General features: G+C 36.8%; 1 protein-coding gene and 1 non-coding gene across 3 annotated transcripts in view; one reads left to right on the plus strand and one right to left on the minus strand.

Annotated features, from left to right (window-relative positions):
* Positions 1-23,066, plus strand: part of NKAIN2 (sodium/potassium transporting ATPase interacting 2) — a 584,917-nt gene that overhangs the window by 165,046 nt on the left and 396,805 nt on the right. The window lies entirely within an intron of this gene.
* Positions 20,782-20,888, minus strand: LOC111750425 (U6 spliceosomal RNA). The gene has a single exon (XR_002785561.1). It is a non-coding gene; the product is annotated as a U6 spliceosomal RNA (small nuclear RNA).

Below are 23,066 nucleotides of genomic sequence, written 5' to 3' on the forward strand. Positions count from 1 at the left end.
TTAAGCAGGTACATATTTACTTTTTATGGGTGCTGCTTTACTTGAGAAAAATATGATTTTATAATTCATATTTAAATTTTCTCCAGAAAAAAATTAAAATAGGCATTAACAGAGTAAAATAGGAAAGTAGAGGACTCATACTAATATTTTTCTGAGGCCATTTTGTTCTTAGTGAATATTATCAAAAAATACTATACTTAGTTTTAAATGTTTCTCTATAATTGCAATGGAATTAATATTCTACAGTCATTGGTTAACTCTAAGTTTTATGATAATGTTATAATAAACACTTATTAACTATAATTGACCAGAAAAAAACAGGCAACCAGCATGTCTAATGACTAATTTGGTGTGTTCTGAGCAAGTACTTACATACTGTCACTAATTCTCCGTCCATATGACAACATTTTAGAAAGGAAATGAAGTACATTGATTGTCAAGATTTCTTAGGCTAGGGGTTTATTCCCCACTTTGCTTCTGTCTTAATTATTCAACTTTGATTTCTGCAGTTTTGAAAGGTATTTTCATATAAACATGTCTTCATTAGATGAATTAAATGTGAGGTTACTCTTCTGTATTTCTCCAGACCTTGACTAATTGCAATGAAGGACAATTTTTTTTTTTTTCCTTTGACCATCCCTTTCCTTGAGCAGTACCTGTCAAGTCTGATTGCATATGAATCATCTGGAATTTATACAACTGCAAACTTCGCCTGCGTAAATCTGGGAGGCGCCGGAGATTCTGCATTTCTAGCAATCTCCCAGGTGATGCCTTCTGACCATATTTGGAAGAATAAGGCCTGAGTTGCTTATCTTTTGTAGTCCCAGACTTAATCTTTACACTGATTCTTTCCAACTAAAGGAAATTTTGAGTGACTCCAAAAGGTGATGCCTTTGAAGAGTTACTGTGACCTTCTACCTGGCATGGACCTTTGTAACAGAATGCCAGCTTCAGCATTTGGAATCCATCTCTTGTTCCTTTGGCTTTCCAGCAGTGATAGTGCCAAACCAAAAATGACTTCAGCAATACTCTCTAAAACCTTGTCCCTCAGTAGTAGTTTATCAGGCCTCGGTGGTTTTTTCTTTGGCTACCAAGAAAGTAGAGTTGGCACAACGTATAGAAACTTCACTATGCCAAGAAGGCATGAGAGTTAGCAGCAGTTTGACAGGTATCTCTGCATGAAAACAGATTAAGTTGCCTTGACAGTTCTGAAAAAGCTGTTCTTTTTGGCATTTTATTTCTTCCAATGTTCTCTGAGCATGTTATCTCAATTCCTTGTAAAGCTACGCTTATAAGCATTTCTTTAGTAGCCAAGTCACACTTCAGAGTTCTGTCAGTCGTGAATAACCCTCAAGGATTTTTATTCCCTTGTCAAATGTGCTTGTATACTATTCCAGCCATTGGCCCTTTCATTTCAATAAAACTTTTACTTTCCCAAGAGCTTTCACAGCTCTGATCTTATCTTTCTTCTGAGTAAAATAGAATCGATAATTTTTTTTTTTATTCATTGACATAATATACATTAATTAAATTCCTGCTACAGGCAAGGCTATGGTAGATACCAAGAAAGATATAAAGATTGATAAATCATGGCAGTATCCTCAGAGAACCTGTAATATGGCAGGGAGATGAAAAACATGTGCATGAATTGTGAGGTAGACAGGGGTAAGTCTTCAAGAAAGTTATTGATCACGTACTAGAAGAATTTATCAAAGCATGCGACAATTTCCGACCCGGAGCAGTCTGTGGGAGTTATAGAAGGCACCATAATACAGCAGCTTCGTATCTGGGCATTGCACAATAAGTAGAATTTAGAGGTATGGGTCGGGACAGGAGCTATGCTAGTGCATCATGGAGCTGGGAGGCCAGGGATCCTGCTAGGGGAATAGGTAGTATATTTGCCTTTTGCTATGGTGGTGGTTGCTGTGTTCTAAGTACAAAGAAACAAAGTTGACACTCGAGCTTGGAGGAGTTATATTAGCAAGATGAAGGTTTAGGCTTATAGTGACACCCCTAAATGTCTTCCTTTTATAGCTGATTAAAACGAAGTGCAGGGAGATGAAATGACTGATCTAGGGTCAGAAAGTTAGTAAATGGCAGTTTTGTGGCTACAGCCTAGGCTACAGCCTAGAATCTGAGCTCCCAGTTCTACACTCAAAGATAACATAATGCTGGATTCCAGCCCCTCCCCTTCACTGCAGCCTGAAGTTCCCTAGCGCACTCCTGGGTCTTGGGAAAAAGGACAGGAATTCACTTTTTACCTGGAGACAGAAGGACGAAAGGCAGCAGGTGACTTGTGTTTATCTGAAAAGAAGATATAATTTAACACTAATGTGGTTTTGTTCAGAGATTTCTGTACTAAAATATTTTTATTTTACTTAACCCTTCTGGATGCATTTTTATTTTTGTAATTATGCAGTTTTTTTTTCCCCCTGTACTAATGCTTCAGGTGCATCCCTTTTTACAAGATATATGACTTGCCACCAAAAAACACAAATGTGTAAATTGCATTTGGCTAGCCATCATATTTAATTTTTTTCTTAAACTGTGTTATTACCTACTAGGCACTTTCTGCCGCACGTTTGTTCAAAATAGATAATACATCATCATGGCTTTTCACAGCGAAGAAGGGGATTTTAATGAAAATGCCACTTTTAATAAGAAACCTCAATAATATGTGGTCTTGGTTGTTCCAGCTGAGATATTAATGTCTGACTTTTCTCTCTCTCTCTCTGTCTAGAATTCAGTAACAAAAAGGTGAAAGGAGTTTGGTTTGAAACACAATGCTAAAGAAGTTGGAAAAGTAATTGCCTTGAGACAGGACATATGGTGTATATAAAGTAAAAGTCTGAACATTTACTGCATGTTATATGCCATTCCTTGTAAGCATTGTCCATTCTTACTGCTAGCAAGACCTAAAGTTAAAAAAAAAACAAAAAAACAGATCAAGCTAGTAACTGAGACAGCCAAATTTTAATGAATGTTTCTGCTTTTTTAATCTTCATGATTTTAGATTTGTTTCTAGAAAAAGGAGCCAAAAAAAACAATAACATTTAAAAACACACATATTTCATCCTCTTTCTTCAAAAAGTTCTTCTCTAAGGGGTTTTATCCCCACATTAAGGGAGACCTGTGCGTCTCTAAATTTACATATAAGAAGTTTTTAAAATGTTCATTCTCACATTTTCTCTTTCCACCTCAACCAGCTACCCATATGAGAAGGTCAGGATGGGTCATACGCATTTTTAAGACCAAAAGAGGAGGAAAGGTAAGAAAGTTTGAAATGAGGGACAGTTACAAAAGAGTCATTTGTTTACATGGCCAATATTGAGGTGTACTCTGTGCCAGGTGATGGGTGGCAAAGGGAACAATGTGAAGAGATTGGCAGGGGCCACGCGTGGAATGCCTCTTAGCCAAGCAAGCTGATTGAATTGTAATCTCAGTCTAGAAGCCTCAGAGTACAGAAAACACCCTTGACTATTTGTGAAGGAGAGGACATGGCTGATGGGACAAATGTGAGCATGGAGATTCTGTAAACAACCATGGAAAATAACAAAACTGAAGCAAAGAACTCAATAAGCACTTCGAATGCTAATTCTTGACCTACAGAAAAATTGTGACTTTCCTGAGGCAAGAAGCCATGTCTGCTTTTTGTTGTTATTGTTGTTGTTTGTTTTGTTTGACAGTTTATCTGTCCTCCGTAAAGCACGTGGAGATCTGGGATACAATAGGCACTTCATACTTATTGACTACCTCAACTCTCAACTTGGTAATTGGCTAATAGTCAGCCTGAAACTTTCTACAAATTTGACATTTTGAATTCCTTGTTATATCATACTTTGTAATTGCCAATTGTAAATGTGGTTCCAAAGCTACTACAGAATTATATCAGTTAACACAAAAGTGGGCAGAAGCTCTTAGAAGAAGAAAGCAAGTAGGAGAAGCCTAGTACTGTCTCCATTAGTCACACATCACAAATTTTCAAGCACATCTACTAGGATTATTTTGAATGGCAGAAGTTATACAGCCTCCCAATGTAATGGCCCAGTTGTTTTTGTTAATTGTTATTGATTCTAACTCATGGCAGAGAATAACTACTTTGGCTGGAATATGATAGAACCCTAAAAAGTACATGAAACCAGACTGCGACATCTTTCTCCCACAGAATGACTGGTGGGCTCGAACTGCTGACCTTTCAGCTAAGGGATAGGTATAAACCTAGTTCTCTTTGTTGTTTAACCATTGTCCTTTTAATAACAATCTGTTTCAGCAGTGCCTTAACTGATAAAGAAATGACTTAAAATGTTTCTTAACCACCAACAATATCCTAAATACTACCTACGGAACATAAAACTCAAGGCTCTGACTGTAAGTACCAGTGACATACAGTGAAAAAGAAAACAATAAGAATGGATAAAATAATCTCAGATATAAAAATATCTTTCCCCAAGATGACAGTCAGATTTCCTCTGATGTTTTCATCTTGATGGAACATTTATGATTTTTTTTATTTTTGCACTATCACAGCATTGAGAAAACTGATCTATGTTTACAATGTATGTACTGCCTCTAGTTCCATGTACTTTTTAGGGTTCTATCATATTCCCACCAATGAGAAAGATGTGGTAGACTGCTTCTGTAAAGATCTTTTTTAAAAAACCCACTGCCTTCCAGTCAATTCCGACTCATAGTGCCTCTATAGGACAGAGTAGAACTGCCTCATAGAGTTTCCATAGAGCACCTAGTGGATTCAAACTGCTGACTTTTTGGGTAGCAGCCATAGCCTTTAACTAGTAGGCCACCAGGGTTTCCCTGTAAAGATTACAGCCTTAGAAACCCTATAGGGCAGTTCTACTCTACCCTATAGGGTTGCTAATGAGTTGGAATCAACTCGATGGCAATGGGTTTTTTTTTTTTTTCTTATACTAACTGAAGTCATGTCACCAAATAGTCTTCACATAAAAAGAGATTGGATTATATGATTGTTACAAGTCCTTTTAAATGTAACATTTTTGTTATTTTAGTCATCAGTAATATCCCTCTATTTCTGAACCCTTTTAGAATTCTTGGTTTTTCATTTTTACGAGTAGATATATGTCCCTAATGCTAATAGGCAACTCTTACAGCAAAAAAAAAAAAAAGTTTAGAGAGTTCCATATCCTAACCAGTCCTCACTAGGGTTAAGACAAATCAAGAGGTAGCCTATTATTAAGTTACCAACTAATTGAAATTATTTTTCCCTCATTATTATCCCAGCTATGGCACTAGGTTTTACCGGGATATTATTTATCTTGTGAGCATATTCTGGCTGAATTAAAAACCATACTATCTTCTGGGCAACTCATCTCACCAACTGAGACTGACTCACATGTATTAGAACCAATAGTTTTGTCTGTAGTTGAAAGGTGGACAACTCAGCTAAAGCCAGGAGAAAACCTTTACGCCCCTTCACAAGCCTTTAAGATCCCAGAGGATAATGGAGTTTAAAAAATGGGAAGACCCTCGGTCTCAGTTAGGCTTTAGAGTCTTTGTGATCATATCCAAAGCTCTGTGAAGGATTTATACAGGGTTATGTATACAGAAAGAAGACTCTCTGAGCCAAGAATTCCCGATACTGCACTTTATTTAAAAATATACTCTGCTTTCACTTTTGGGGGCACTAATGATATTCCACATTCTACCGATTTGGAATTTGATGCAAAAAAATAATATGCAAGTAGAAATCAGTTTGAGTGTCCATATGGAAGTCTCTAGATGAGCTGTTTCCATGCTGTCTTTCTAAAAGTAGTAGTATTCTAAGGGATATTAACAGTACTGAGGAGGTGATGGCAAGGGCTTAACACAGTGTCAGAAATACAGTCTATGAGCATTAAATGTTATTAATTTTTACTGCTATTATTATACTATGCTTTTACATAGGCAGAGGAGCTTTGTAGTCAAAGTAACGTAATTATTCTCTTCCCTCTTCATTATTAGTATATTAGAGTTTCTGGAAAAAAAATCTGTTTAAATTTGTCTAATTAAATGCTTTCTAAACTTATTCTGAACCCATTTTTGTGGAATGAGGTGAAAACCAAATTTGGGAAATGTCAATCTAGAAATAAAAGCCTAAGATTAAAGCATTTTAATCAATCATGTATGTACCAACTTGCTTCATTGTCGACATTCTGGCCCACATTGCCTCAAGAACTGCAGAGGATAGAAGGAAATGAGATAAAAATACTGATTTTTTTTTTTTAATATAAAATGTGGAGATAGAACTAACTAATGAACACAAACTAAGTCAAGAGAGAGCATAATACATAATACAACGCGGCATGGTTGATATCGAATATATGTGAAGTAGTTGGTGGGAGATTGGAGAGATGATTTTAGACTAAAAGTCAGATTTTCTGAAAATTGTGGCCTTGTAGGAGAGGCTGGATTTGAGTAGGGCTAAAAGACTAGGTGAGTCCCTGAATGGAACTACTAACCAAAAGTTGGCAGTTCAAACACACCTACAGAAGACTCTGAAAAAGCCACAGCCTTGAAAACCCTGTAGAGCACAGTTCTATTCCGACACATGTGCATGAGTCAGACTCTACTTGATGGCGATGGGTTTGGTTTAGTTTTAAAAGACTAGGATGTCCACCTTAAGCAAGGACATAGGAATAGGAAGGATGCTAAATAACTGAAGAATACATCATTGATGAGTAATAGGGAACCACACTATGATAAAAAAGCAGAAGACGAGATGATAAAAGCATTACTTTATGCAGATTACTTTAGAAAGATGTGCTCCTTGGGTTGAAATTGGGAGTCATAGGAGTCTGAGAGAATCACTGAGTTCAAATTGCAGAAGTCCTAACCCACCTAGAACTGCAGTAGAGTGGTGAGTGTAGTGTTCCCGGAGCCAGGTGCTGGTTCACATCTCACTTGCATCTCTTACTATGTGGCTTTGGGCAGGTCCCTGAACCCTCCTTTGACTCAGTTTTTCGAACCATCAAATGGTGATAGGAATATCACCTACGCAATAAAGCTATTGCGAGGTTTAAATGAAGTATATGAAAACAGTGTTAAACCAATTGCTATATAATTAATGTGCAGTAAATAATTTAACTCTAATTAGCTGTGATGGAAGAGAAAGAAAGGAAGAAACATTTCAAGATTCTAATTAAACACCCTTTGTAACATACTGTAGAATGGAAAATAGATAGTTGAGTCCACCAGCCAGTAGCTCTATCTGCCTTTGATGATGTCTCCTGCTCCTTCCATTCAATCAGTTTTCTACACTCTAGCCAGATTTATCTTTCTAAAATGCAAATCAGATATTGCACATGCTTCCTCCCTGATTAAAACTTTTCAATGGCCCTCTACTGCCCTCAGGTCAAGTCCAAACTCCTTGACAACATATTACAAAGCCCTGCGTGGCACAGCCCTTGTTCATATCTCTAGCTTTTTCTTTTATCATTCCCTTCCCTACAATCTACACTCCTGAAAGTGCTAGGAGCTGCCACCTCTGGGATAGCTTACATGCAGGAATATTCCCCTTACCTTCTTTGTCTGGTGCACGTATTAGCATAGGCTTATATAAATATAGAGATGTAGAATTTTGTGCTCTGTTGAAAACACCAAAAGTCTAGTGGCTTGAAAGAGGAGTATGGGTAGTGGCCATGCCAAGAAAGGAGTGTTTCTTTCATACCTGGGTTGTCTTGGTTACAATGCCGTTAAAAGTGCAATCATTCCATGTTATTTCAGGGTTTTCCCATTTTCCTTTAGGTTACATTCTTCTTAAAAATAAGTAATATACATTCAAAGAACAAAGTAATACATGGTGGAAAACCTCCCTGCATTCCCTGAAGCCACTAACTAACCAGTTTCTTTTGAATTCTTCCAAATATACTTTGTGTATTGGAAGGGAAATATGTATATGCACCTCCCCAAATTGTAGAAATGTGTGACTTGTAATGTAATAAAATGAATCAGTGTTTTCTGAGTTATGTTTCATGTTTAGACTTTTGCCACTCCAAGATTATAGAAAAAAAAAAAAAAACCTTCTTATGATTTTCGCTAGTACATTTATAATTTATTTTTTATATTTACATTTTTCATTTTGGTGTAAGTTGTGATATACTGCACTAACAACTTTTTTCCAGAAGTTTATTCTAGTTATTTAAGGATCCGTTATTTTCCTCACTGATTTTTTCATAATGTAAATAAGAGTGATATGGTTACATGCGCTGAGGTAAAAGTGGCTGAAAGGTACTAAAAAATATTTTCTACTTACACGATATTGAGTTGTGTAAGACCTTTTACAAAATAAGAGCTGGGCAAGTGGACCAGTATCTGTATAGATATAAAATAGTGTCAGGAAGGGGTAAACTAATTTCCTGCTGTAGAGTTTATGTCAGTCAGAAATGTTCTTTCTCCCTGTATGAATTAGTTGTTTTCCATTAAACAGGTAATTATCAAACACGTACTACGTGCCAATCACTGTGCCAGGTGCTGAAGACAAAAAACAAATCTGATGAACATTTCATGTTCTTAAGCACCTTTTACATTTTTAAGGACAATAACCTAAAGTCTTAGAAAATAGGCTAAAAGATTACCACACGCCCATTCAATTTCATAGCAGAGCTTTCTTACTGGAGAAAATTTGACACTCTAAAAGGAAAGATAATTTTTTAGATTCACTGTTTATATCTGGTGGTGCAGTGGTTAAGAGCTACAGCTGCTAACCAAAACGTCAGCAGTTGGAATCCACCAGCTGCTCCTTGGAAACCCTGTGGGGCAGTTCTACTCTGACTTATAGGGTCGCTAGGGGTTGAAATTGATTCGATGGCAACAGGTTTTATTTACAACCGATTAGGACACAAACTCTATGGATTACATATTAATTTGAAAAGATTGATAAATAGAAAGTGATTTTTGTCCAGTAGAGAGGAAAATGATTTCTGTATAATAGAATCATAGAGGTTATGATGTTGTTGCTGGGTAGAACATTAACCTATTTTGCATTTAACTTGGTAAATTTATCCCAGCATTCTTTATTTTTTACTGATATGCACATACACAAAATATACCATAATGCTGGTCATACCATTATCTCCAATCCTCCTTTGAGCCAACTTTAACCTTTGGCTGGTTCCTTTATTAATAAAACAAATACATATTTGACATGCACTGCCTGCATTTTTATATGAGAGGGATGTTTTTAACTTTATGAAAATAACACTTTGACAACATCTATAGCACTTCATTAGTTTTTCCTTCTCATATTTGGGCTATTCCTCACTACCATTGTGAGAGAGCGATGGCAATTTATTTAAAGAAACTTGACTTTAATTTTTGCTTGAAATTATTATAAAATACTTTTAATATTTTCAGTGCCCATAAATACAAATAGATAATAAAAGAAAACTCATCAACAACATATTCACGTATTATTCTCAACTCTAAATTTTAAGTTCTAAAAATTATTTTGAGAACCTCTTGTCGTGTGCCATTGATTCAATTCCAACTCATAGCAACCCTATATGACTGAGCAGAACTGCCGCATGGGGTTTCTTAGGCTATAATCTTTACACGACCAGAGTGCCAGGCCTTTTCTCCTGCGAAATGTCTTGCGGATTCGAATGGCTGACCTTTCAGTTAGTCGTTGAGTGTTTAACTATTGTGCCACCAGGGCTCCTTTTTCAAATAATCAACTCTGCCTCGGCTGGTTATGATAGAAATTTTGAATTGAAAATATCAGCAGGCATTGCACAAAGTAAAAATAAGCACATTTTCATGAAATATCATGCTTTTATATTGGGTTTACAGTCAAAAAAGTTTGAAAGCAAGTGGTTTAAGCATCCTTTGCTCCAGCCTATTATAAGATGAGTGATTTCAGGCATGTGAATTGACTCTGGAAGATAAGAACTCCTAAATGACCATCCCTAGTCTAGAATCTGAGTACTCAGAGAAACCAAATATTTATTTATTTATTGTACTTTAAGGGAAAGTTTACAAATCAAGTCAGTCTCACATACAAAAACTTATACCCACCTTGTGATGAACTCCTAGCTGCTCTCCCCCAATGAGACAGCACACTCCCCTCCACCCTGTATTCCCCGTGTTCATTCAGCCAGCTCCTATCCCCCTCTGCCTTCTCATCTCCCCTCCAGACAGGAGTTGCCCGCATCGTCTCATGTGTCCCCTTAAGCCAAGAAGCTCACTCCTCATCAGTATCATTTTCTGTCTTATAGTCTAGACAATCCCTGTCTGAAGAGTTGGCTTTGGGAATGGTTCCAGTCTTGAGTTAACAGAGGGTCCAGGGACCATGACTTCTGGGTCCTTCTAGTCTCAGTCAGACCTTTAAGTCTGGTCTTCTTACAAGAATTCGAGGTCTGCATCCCACTATTCTCCTGCTCCATCAGGGATTCTCTGTTGTCTTCCTTATCATGGCAGTCATCGGTGGAGGAACCAAATATTCAAAGAACCAGTTTAGACAATTGCACTTTTTCCTACATCCTTGTTTGTTCTTTGCATAGACACATTTCACTACAGGGTAAGCCTGTTACTGAAGGACTACCTACCAACTCTGCTTTCCAGCTCTGGTAGTTATGCTGTATTGATCACAGAAATGGAAGGAAAGTCTTTAGAAACCCATCCCTAAACCACACGATTACATATCAGAATAAAATTTTTACCAGGTGACAATTAGATCCAAATTGAAAATGAAAACTAGGCCAAAAGGTTCTGAAATATGTATTAGAGAAATAAAACTGAAAGAAATCCCATTCCATGTCTGAGATGGAATAAATGCTTGTGCTTATCTACATTTTATATTCAGTGAGTGTAGTGTGGGATACTCTGCCTTATTTTGCTTTCCTAATGTATCCTTGAAGTTCAAGTGGCACTTGACCCTCTTCAATATGGAGAGCTCTGTGTAGCTCATATTAAAAAAAGAAAAAATCAATGTATTGAAATGAAAATGCGTTATAAATCTGACAAGGAAAAAGACATCCAAATGTATTTAAGCTTCTGAACCTCTTCTATTAAATTATCGTGCATATTGATGGCACGGAATTTTAGTTTTGGGTGGAAAGAAGCTTTTGCTGAAATAATTCCATGCTGAGATAACCTTTTTAATTGGAAACTTTTACTAGTGTAAAGCATGTGTTTCAAAACCAGTTTAAGGTGTTGTTAGCTGCCACTGAGTCAGCCCCCCTATAGGACAGGGCCATTGTGATCCACAGAGTTTTTAACTGATTGATTTTTCATAAGTAGGTTGCCAAACCTTTCTTCCTAATCTCTTTTCGCCTGGAAGGTCTGCTGAAGCCTGCTCAGTATCACAGCAATACAAAAGCCTCCACTGACAGATGAGTAGTAGCTGCATATGGGGTGCATTGGCCAGAAATGGAACCCAGGCCTTCTACATGTGAAGGCAAGAATTCTACCACTAAACCACTATTCCCCCCACCCCCCGCAAGTAGCTTAAGGTTAGGAAAAAAAAAAATTTTTTTTTTTTTTTTAGGGCTGGTAAATATTCTGCATTTTTGTAGGTAACTAACTTCTCTCAGAATATTGAATCTGTCAAACATTTTTAATACCAAACAAGAGGCTTAAGTTTGGATTCTCTTTTAACTCAGAATGCATTTGTGTGTGTGTGTGTCATTCTCTAGTGACTCAGAACCCAGGTGAGACACTGTGGGTGTGAGTGGGTGAAACATATGTCCAAATCATCTGAGGTATTTTTCAAACTCTTTAGGCTCTTCTTTTCAGTAACTGCACCCTAATGGTGAGGGGTTAAAAGCTAACGCTGCTAACCAAAAGGTTGACAGTTCAAATCCACCAGGCCCTCCTTGGAAATCCTAAGGGGCAGTTCTGTCCTGTCCTATAGGGTCACTATGAGTCGGAATCCACTCAATGGCAGTGGGTTTGGTGTTTTTGGTTTTTCAGCAACTGCCTGTCCCAACACTCACTACCTCTAATAACAGCCTTGGTAAGCCACTATTGGGGTCATTTCCTTTAGGAATGTTTGGGTATAAAGTGGTCAAAGCTTTCATGTTCCTGGTCTGGAAGGTGTTGTACTCAAAAGTTATTCTTTTCTTTCTATATTGCCCCGTACCTACACTACATCCTTGTCAAGGTCAAATTTGGAAGTGGTTGAAGGAAATGTTGTACAAAGCTTTGCTCTTCAGAGTACAGAGCAGTAAGGGCTGATCCAGAGCACCTTAATGTGCAGTCCCTCTGTAGGAGTGATGGTGGATATGGCTTACCCCAAAGGGTCAGCCAGTTGAAGAGCTGTTACATTTGCCGTAATGGCCCCAATTGAGCTTTTTGTGCCTTTCTCTTATCTCAGACAGAGTTTAACTCAATGATGGGAACTGGGTTTAAGAATGTTTTTAGGGCAATTTCAAGTGGAAGCTTTCCCAGGGCAAAGAAATAATGAGCACGAAGCTCAAGAGACATTGTTTTAGTGAAACTATTTTCTCTGTAAACTACTAATATCAGAGTTTCATTAAGAGGAAAAAAGAGGGAGAATGTTGAGAAATAAATGTACTTCCACTAGCTGTGTAGATTTTATATGTACATGTCTAAATATGTAACTTGGGCTTTTGCGGTGTATTTTTGATGGTGATCTAAAATTCATTGCTACTCAAGATGTAGTCCCCTGATGAGCTGCACAGGTATCACCCGGAGCTAGCCAGAAATTTAGGATCTCTGACCCCACCCCATGCCTCCTGAATCAGAATGTGCAATTTTAACAAGATCTCCAGGTGAGCCACCTGCATCTTAAGGTCTGAGAAGCTCTAGCCTAAGTGTCATCTCCTGCTATCAAAATACTTGTGAGAGTGAGTAGCTACCAAGGTACAATAACTGAAGGAGAATGGATTAGCAGTTTAAATTTCTTGCCATAAATTACCAAATTGCTCCTCAGGAGAGTTTTACTGATTTTCATTTCCATCAGCGAGTATGAAAAGGTCTTAGCACTGCACCTATGTGGATATCATAATTTCTCAAATTGTGACATTTGCATCTTTAATTCATATGCTACATATTAAGACTTATTACTATAATATGAGGTAAGGATTTAGATTCCTTTATTATTAGTTACCCAGTCTTTCCAGAGTCAATAAATGAATACATCTCCTTTTGTATACTCAATTAAAATTCTACCTTTACCGTGCATTATTATTACAGAGTTTTAGAACTGTGTACTTTTTCTGTGGGTATTTCTCTCCATTCTTACATCACTACCATGATATTTAAGTTAACGGTGGCTTTATGCCAGGTTTAAATATATGCTTTTGGTAGTCAATTTGTCCATTTTAAATTATGTCTAAGCATTTCACTCTATCACACTCTCAGCTATAACAGAAATGCCTACAGCATCTTAGGTATATTTGCAAAATAAATATAGATGTAAAAAAGGTACAGCTTTCCATATCACTTCTTATATCAACATATATTAAGGAAAAAGGATACTTGATCTAACACTAAGTTCACTTAATGAACTAGCATTAAGTTCATTCTTTCTGCCATTCTACCATATTCCTCTCTCTACAACATTTGTAATATGAGGCTTCATGAGACAACAAACCCTACTGTGTCCCTGCATTCAACATAGTACCAAGCCCAGTGACACGATAAAAAGACACTACAATATAACTGAGATTTTAAGTTATGTTTAAGAAACAGACTCAAGAATTTAAGGTAGATTTAGGACATGGACTGAGATGCAAGTAAAAGTGCCCCACTAGAGCAAATTTAATGAGACCTCCAAGTCAAAAGAATAATTAACCATAGAGGGAATCTTTCACCAGGCAATCAGCTTGAAGATAGTTTCATTGGTGAGTAAGATTCAAGAGAATATAATGTTATCAACAGGAGTTAGAAATGGTGGATGAACAAAAGAGTTCGTGAATGACCCTTCAAAGTTTACGATTCTAAAGGACTGAAAGAAGACAATGCCAACTCTATTGATGAGTAATAAACCATGATTTTTGTGCATATATGTTTTGTTTTGCTTTTCTGTCAGTATAATTAAGAGACTGCCTTATTATAGGTCATTGTTTGGCTATTATTAGTTATTTTTCTTGCCTTTGTTTTGCTGGTTAGAAATTTTCTTTTTGTTCCACCATAACACTTTCATTTCTCAACAATAACAACAACAACAAATGTTTTCTGAGCCCAGGACTTTTCTGACCATCTGCCATTCACTCAGGAAATAACTGCATTTACACATAGACTCACCCGGTAATTTGTGAACAAGAGCCAAGGTGTTTGATTAAAGTAATTCTCTCCGATCATACTTAAAATAAGCAAGATGCAGAGCCAGGTGGTTTGGCTGGCATCTTCTAAGTCTACCCTGACTTATTTTGTTTGTCTTCATCATGTGATTGAATGTGGTTCTAAAAAGCAGAATATTAGAAAGGATACATCATAAAAATTGGACTTTGAAAGTATACAGCCATATAAATATAGACATCAGTTTTATGCCCATTTCAAAATGAAGACCCAAATAAATGGATATTTGTTCTTTTCAGGCAAAAGAAATATGACTTAGCTACTCAAACATACACAAAGGAATGTTATTCTAAATCTGTTCAAACCAAGAGCCTCGTGAACACAACTCGTTTAGCCTGTTATTTTCCTGTTGCTCCCTGATGACTGGGGGCATTGTCCTCACACGGATAATAATGGTGTTTTTTGAATCTTGGTAAAATCCTTGGTGCCTTGGTGAAAGATATCATAATATTTATAATAATATGGAATGCTCCACCTCATAAAAAATGACCAAGTCTAATGCTCTTATTTTTAAAAATTATGGAATGAAGATTCTTCAATTTATTTTGAAAATTTAGTATCATTTATTATCTAGGGGAATTTGAAGCAGATCTTATTTTCATTGCTACTTTAAATTACTTCGAGGAGTCATTTGAGTCTGTCCTTTTAACCAAGACTTTTAACACCATGGTAAAATCTGCTGTGACATTTTGACTTCCATATAATTGATCAAGAGGGGTCCAGTGTAATGCTTAAACCCATGCTTCTTCATAAATGATAGTAAGTGATTTGATTTCCCCAAAATGTTAGAGTCTGCATGCCATCTTTATAAAGTTAAAAGATTCATGCTATCCGTTATTCATTTGATATTTACAGTTGAAAGGCCTATATCCTAAGCAATCTGGTTCACAGTTAGGTGTTTAACTTGACATTTTATAAAGCATGGACATTTGAGCTACTTGTGAATTTTAAAAGACGGGTATAGAAGCTATGCATGAAGTTTGAATTAATAGTGTTTTCTTTTATAATTATTTTTATCTGGTTACTCCAAAAATGCATTGTACATAAATTAAGCATTTCTATTGTTTTAATTTCCTAATGCTACTATAACAGAAATTTATTTTCTCAGGCTAAAAGTCCAAATCAGGACCTTGACCATGAGAATTCTTTCTTTGGGTCTCTCTCTTGTTTCTGGTGACTACTGGCAACCCTTGGCCTTCCTTTGCTTGTAGACTAGTCCTTGCATAATATCCATCTTCCCCCTGTGTATATGTCTCCTGTCTATTCTGTTCTTTTTTATTCTTATTATTGTGCTTTAAGTGAAAGTTTACAAATCAAGTCAGTCTCTCATACAAAAATTTATATACACCTTGCTATATACTCCTCGACGGTACTGGGTTACTGAGGTTTTATATACACCTAGTTGCTCTCCCCATAATGAGACAGCACACACCTTGCCTCCACTCTCTTTTCGTGTCCATTCGGCCAACTTCTGACCCCCTCTGCCTTCTCATCTCCCCTCCACACAGGAGCTACCCACCTAGTCTCATGTGTCTACTTGATCCAAGAAGCTCACTCTTCACCAGTATCATTTTCTATCCCACAGTCCAGTCCAATCCCTGTATAAAGAGTTGGCTTTGGGAATGGTTCCTGTCTTGGGCTAACAGAAGGTCTGGGGACCAAAACCACTGGGGTGCTTCCAGTCTCAGTCAGACCATTAATTCTGGTCTTTTTATGGGAATTTGGGGTCTGCATCCCACTGCTCTCCTGCTACCTCAGGGGTTTGCTGTTGTGTTCCCTGTCAGGGCAGTCATCAGCTGTAGTTCTAGCCCACCATCTAGTTCTTCTGGTCTCAGGCTGATGTAGTCTCTGGTTTACGTGGCCCTTTCTGTCTCTTGGGCTCATAATTACCTTATGTCTTTGGTGTTCATTCTCCTTTGCTCCAGGTGGGTAGAAACCAATTGATGCGTCTTAGATGGCCGCTTGCTACCATTTAAGACCACAGATACCACTCTCCAAAGTGGGAAGCAGAATGTTTTCATAATAGATTTTATTATGCCAATTGACTTAGATGTCCCCCGTAACCATGGTCCCCTAAACCTCCGCCCCTGCTACTCTAGCCTTTGAAGTGTTCAGTTTATTCAGGAAACTTCTTTGCTTCTGGTTTAGTCCAGTTGTACTGACCTCTCCTGTACTGTGTGTTGTCTTTCCCTTCACCTGAAATAGTTCTTATCTACTATCTAATCCTATAGGGTCGCTATGAGTCAGAATTGACTCGACAGCAGTGGGCTTGCTTGGGCTTGACTATCTAATTAGTGAATACCACTTTCTGCCCTGCCCATAACCATCAAAGAGTATTTTCTTCTCTGTTTAAACTATTTCTCCACTTCTTATGATAGTAGTCTTATACAATATTTGTCCTTTTGCAACTGACTAATTTCACTCAGCATAATGCCTTCCAGATTCCTCTGTGTTATGAAATGTTTCACAGATTCCTCACTGTTTTTTATTGATGTGTAGTATTCCATTGTGTGAATATACCATAACTGATTCATCCATTGATGGGCACCTTGGTTGCTTCCATCTTTTGCTGTCATAAACAGTGCTGCCATTAACATGGGTCTGCATATATCTGTTCATGTAAAGGCTCTTATTTCTGTAGGATATATTCCAAGGAGTGGGATTGCTGGATCATATAGTAGTTCTATTTCTAGCATTTTAAGGAAGCACCAAATTGATTTCTAAAGTGGTTGTACCATTTTATATTCCCACCAGCAGCGTGTAAGTGTTCCAGTCTCTCCACGGCCTCTCCAACATTTATTATTTTGTGTTTTTTGGATTAATGCCAGCCTTCTTGGAGTGAGATGGAATCTCATTATAGTTTTGATTTGCATTTCTCTAATGGTTATTGATCGTGAGCATTTCCTCACGTATCTGTTAGCTACCCGAATGTCTTCTTTAGAGAAGTGCCTGTTCATATCTTTTGCCCATTTTTTAGTTGGGTTATTTGTCTTTTTGTAGTTGAGTTTTTGCAGTATCAAGTAGATTTTAGAGATCAGGCTCTGATCAGAAATGTCATAGCTAAAAACTGTTTCCCAATCTGTAGGTAATCTTTTTACTCTTTTGGTGAAGTCTTTGGATGAGTATAAGTGTTTGATTTTTAGGAGCTCTCCGTTATCTAGTTTTTCTTCTGCATTCTTAATAATGTTTTGTATACTGTTTATGCCAAGTATTAGGGCTCCTAAAGTTGTCCCTATTTTTTCTTCCATGATCTTTATTGTTTTAGATTTTATATGTAGGTCTTTGATCCATTTTGAGTTAGTTTTTGTGCATTCAGTGAGGTATGGGTCTAGTTTCATTTTTTTTGCAGATGGATATCCAGTTATGCCAGCACCATTTGTTAAAAAGATTATCTTTTCCCCATTTAACTGTTTTGGGGCCTTTGTCAAATATCAACTGCTCATATGTGGATGGATTTACATCTGGATTCTCAATTCTGTTCCATTGGTCTATGTATCTGCTGTTGTACCAGTACCATGCTGTTTTGACTACTGTGATGGTATAATAGGTTCTAAAATCAGGTAGAGTGAGGCCTCCCACTTTGTTTTTCTTTTTTGGTAATGCTTTACTTTTTTTTTTTTTTTTTACTTACCCAGGACCTCTTTCTCTTCCATATGAGTTCGTGATTTGTTTCTCCATCTCATTAAAAAATGTCATTGGAATTTGGATTGTAATTGCATTGTATCTATAGATCACTTTTAGTAGAATAGATATTTTTACAATGTTAAGTCTTCCTATCCATGAGCAAGGTATGTTTTTCCACTTATGTAGGGCTCTTTTGGTTTCTTGCAGAAGTGTTTCACAGTTTTCTTTGTATAAGTCTTTTACATCTCTTGTAAGATTTATTCCTAAGTATTTTATCTTCTTGGGGGCTACTGTGAATGGTATTGATTTGGTGATTTCCTCTTCGATGTTCTTTTTGTTGGTGTAGAGGAATCTAACTGATTTTTGTATGTTTATCTTATAACCTGAGACTCTGCCAATCTCTTCTATTAGTTTCAGTAGTTTTCTGGAGGATTCCTTAGGGTTTTCTGTGTATAAGATCATGTCATCTGCAAATAGAGATAATTTTACTCCCTCCTTGCCAAACTGGATGCCCTTTATCTCTTTGTCTAGCCTAATTGCTCTGGCTAGGACCTCCAGCACAATGTTGAATAACAGTGGTGATAAAGGGCATCCTTATCTCATTCCTGATCTCAACCGGAATGCTTTCAGACTATCTCCATTTAGGATGATGTTGGCTATTGCCTTTAATAAATGCCCTTTATTATGTTGAGGAATTTTCTTTCTATTCCGATTTTGCTGAGAGTTTTTATCATGAATGGGTGTTGAACTTTGTCAAATGCCTTTCTGCATCAATTGATAAAATATTGTGATTCTTGCCTTTTATTTTATTTATGTGATGGATTACATTAATTGTTTTTCTAATGTTGAACCATCCCTGCATACCTGGTATGAATCCCACTTGGTCATGGTGAATTATTTTTTTGATATGTTATTGAATTCTTTTGGCTAGAATTTTGTTGAGGATTTTTGCATCTAAGTTCATGAGGGATACAAGTCTGTAATTTCCTTTTTTGGGGGTATCTTTACCTGGTTTTGGTATCAGGGTTATGCTGGCTTCATAGAATGAGTTTGGGAATATTGTGTACTTTTCTATGCTCTGAAATACCTTTAACAGTAGTGGTATTAACTCTTCTGTGAAAGTTTGGTAGAACTCTGCAGTGAAGCCATCCAGGCCAGAGTTTTTTTGTTTTTTGGGGGGGGTGGGGGTAGTTTTTTGATTACCTTTTCAATCTCTTCTTTTGGTATGGTTCTATTTAGTTGCTCTACCTCTGTTTGTGTTAGTTTAGGTAGGTAGTGTGTTTCTAGGAAATCATCCACTTCTTCTAGGTTTTCAAATTTGTTAGAGTACAATTTTTCATAGTAATCTGATGTGATTCTTTTAATTTCAGTTGGGTCTGTTGTAATATCGACCATCTCATTTCTTATTCCAGTATTTGTTTCCTCTCCTGTTTTTCTTTTGTCAGTTTGGCCAATGATTTATCAATTTTGTTAATTTTTTCAAAGAACCAGCTTTTGGGCTTGTTAATTCTTTCAATTGTTTTTGTGTTTTCTATTTCATTTAGTTCTGATCTAATTTTCAGTATTTGTTTTCTTCTGGTGCCTGAGGGTTTCTTTTGCTGATCTCTTTCTATTTGTTCAAGTTGTAGGGACAGTTCTTTGATTTTTGGCCCTTTCTTCTTTTTGGATGTGGGCATTTATTGATATAAATTGGCCTCTGAGCACTGCTTTCACTGTGTCCTAAAGGTTCTGATAGGAAGTGTTTTCATTCTCATTGGATTCTATGAATTTCTTTATTCCATCCTTAATGTCTTCTATACTCCAGTCTTTTTTTGAGCAGCGTATTGTATAGTTCCCAAGTGTTTTATTTGTTTTCCCTGATTTTTCTGTTATTGATTTCCACTTTTATGGTCTTATGGTCAGAGAAGATGCTTTGTAGTATTTTAGTGTTTTGGATACTGGTAAGGCTTGCTTTATGACCTAATATGTGGTCTATTCTAGAGACTGTTCCATGTGCACTAGAAAAGGAAGTATACTTGGTTGCTGTTGGGTGGAGTGTTCTGCATATGTCTATGAGGTCAGGTTGGTTTATTGTGGCATTTAGATCTTCCCTATCTTTATTGAGCTTCTTTCTGGATGTCCTGTCCTTCACGGAAAGTGGTGTGTTGAAGTCTCCTACTATTATTGTGGAACTATCTCACTTTTCAATGCTGCTAGAGTTTGTTTTATGTATCTTGCAGCCCTGTCATTGGGTGCTAAATATTTAATATGGTTATATCTACTTGGTGTAACTAAAAATTAATCATTATATAGCGTCCTTCTTTGTCCTTTCTGCTGGATTTAACTTTAATGTCTATTTTGTCAGAAATTAATATTGCCACTCCTGCTCTTTTTTGATTGTTTGATATATTTTTTTCCATCCTTTGAGTTTTTGTTTGTCTGTAAGTCTACGGTGTGACTCTTGTAGGCGCCATATAGACGGATTGTGTTTTTTAATCCATTATGGCACTTTCTGTCTCTTTATTGGTGCATTTAGTCCATTTACATTCAGCATAATTATGGATAGGTATGAATTTAGTGCCGTCGTTTTGATGTCTTTTTTTGTGTGTTGTTGACAGTTTCTTTCTCCCACTTAATTTTTTATACTGAGTAGTTTATCTTTATATATTGTCTTTTCCTCTCATTCATTGTTGTTGATTTGTTTCCGCTGGGTCTCTATTTTTTTCTTGTATTTTATTTTGATGTATAGGATAGTTTGTCTCCTTTGTGGTTACAGTAATATTTACCCCTATTTTTCTAAGTTTAAACTAAACTTTTATTTCTTTATATCTCCTTTTCTTCCTCTCCATATGAAAGATCTATGATTACATTCTTAGTCCCTTTTTATTGTTTTAATGTTGTCTTAAAAATATGGAACACTTCATGAATTTGCATGCCATCCTTGCACAGGGTCCATGCTAATCTTCTCTATATAGTTCCAATTTTTGTATATGTGCTGCCAAAGCGAACACTATTCTGTTCTTTTTATAAGACATTACTCAGAAGTTATTAGGCTTAGGGCCCACACCACTCTGGTATGATCTCATTAACATAGCCAAAGAAAACTATTTCCAAAGAGGGTCATAGTTATAGGTACAGGGGTTAGGACCCGAACACATATTTTGGGGGCACAATTCAATCCATAACATTAATTTTTACCCATATGTAGAAAATATTTCAGATTATTCCTTCACACAAATTAATGAGTGAGAATTTTAGCTACATTTTTCCAGTGCTACTTATTAGTACATTTATATAAAATATATGTTTTTCAAGATATACATTTGTTCTTTGATGGTAAAATAGTACCTTCATCCCAATTGTATGCATACATGTTCTTGGAGTACATGGAAACAAACTGCTGCGTGTTGCCCAAGATAGACTTGACAGTACTATTTCCGAATGTGTCATAAATAGCGGTGATAAGATTGAAAAAACAGACCATTATATATCCTAAGTTCTCACCAAAAAAAAAAATGAAGTTGACTTATGGGTTATTTCCAGACATTGGTTTTAGTCCTCAAATTTGTATCTATTATATGTCATGAGCATCTTAGTTTGGAGATTATAAGTTCTCCGTTATATCAAATGGAGGGAAAAATAGACTAGCGTCATTTTTCTATTTTTTTTTTTTTTATTCCTTAAATCTGGTATGAGCGTGATGAGTTCTACCCTAGACCAGTTCTGAGTGCTGAATGTGCCCTGAGTTGAAGATGTTTTCGTTCAATTAGGACAGGGAATCATAGGTCACTTTGTATCTTCTTACGGAGACTGCCCACACACAAAAGCCCAAGGCAATTAAAAATAGCCAAAAAGATTCTCTCTCTCCAGTTTGTGTTTAGTTTCCCCAACTTCTCTTTTCTGCACATTTCTACCCCTTCCATAGTCAAATTTGTCTTTGTATTTTCTCTAGCTACCCTGGGAAAATAACTGATGAAAAAAAATAACCCAAATGAATATAGGGTCCCTATGAGTCAAAATTGACTCGACAGCAATGGGTTTGATATGCAAACACTTAGTGAGTCATCACCTTTCTAGGTGTCACTTTAAAAAGAGTAAACCTCTGAATATTGAGGGATTTGAGCCATTAGCATTCCCACGTAGGAAATATTTGAGGTAATCAAGTGGTCATCTGTGGGCTTCTCAGATTCTAAGTCAATTTACTTGTCAGAGAAAAACAAATAAGGAATTGGTCGTCAAATCTCACCTTGCCTAGTAGACCCCTTTTCCAAGGTGTTGCCCCTCATAACCCAGCAGCCAAGTACAACTAGAGAACAGGCGAATAACCATTTTTTGTTTGTTTGTTTGCCAAATGATGCACGTTAACAACATGTATTCTAGTTGGCCTTCAAAAAGCTCACTACTTTTTGAAATGACTCTAATAAGATATAGTTCTAAAACCATCCATAAATGTGTAAGGTTGTAAAGTTTTAAAAATCTCTTTAATGCTCCTTACTGATTTTATTCCTGAATTTTCTCTAGAGATGTTACTGGCCAGCTCTATTTTAAATGTAGTCTAGGTGATCCCTAGCTAATACAGATACAAAAACCTGTTGTACACAGTTCCATTACTATAGCCATTCTTTGGAGAAAATAGAAACAATGCATATTTTACAGCATCCTCAAGCCATGCTACATATTGTAGCTAAACAGGAATCATAATTGCACCCAACCACAATGTGGGGTGATGATCTTCCTATTTCATCTCTCTAAGCAGCTCCATTTCCTCCCACAGATTTCTCAAACCCTTGTTTCTCATTGGCCAGTCAGAGAACAATCAACGAAGGGTGGATGTCCTTTATATTCCACTAAAACACAATGTAAATGGATGAGAGGCAAGGCCCCTATGAACTTATATTGAATGATTCTCAATTACTTAAATTATCTGACATTTTGAAGGTAGTCAGAAAGGACAAGAAGCCCACAGCAAGTCACAGAGAAGTGGCCATGAAGAAAATTAAAACATCTTTAAGAACACAGACACTAGAAGAGCATCCTCCCACTGAGTAGCAGGTGTAGAACTCAATTCAGAGTACTCAGGCCACTGCCATGTGGCATTCATCTGGAGCCACAACCTGTTTGACCCACAGACCTGCATACGGTGCACAACCTCCTGCACCTGGACCTCTCCCAAAAAAAATGTGTTCTGC

The sequence above is a fragment of the Loxodonta africana genome, chromosome 1, assembly GCF_030014295.1.
Source record: "Loxodonta africana isolate mLoxAfr1 chromosome 1, mLoxAfr1.hap2, whole genome shotgun sequence".
NCBI lineage: Eukaryota > Metazoa > Chordata > Mammalia > Proboscidea > Elephantidae > Loxodonta > Loxodonta africana.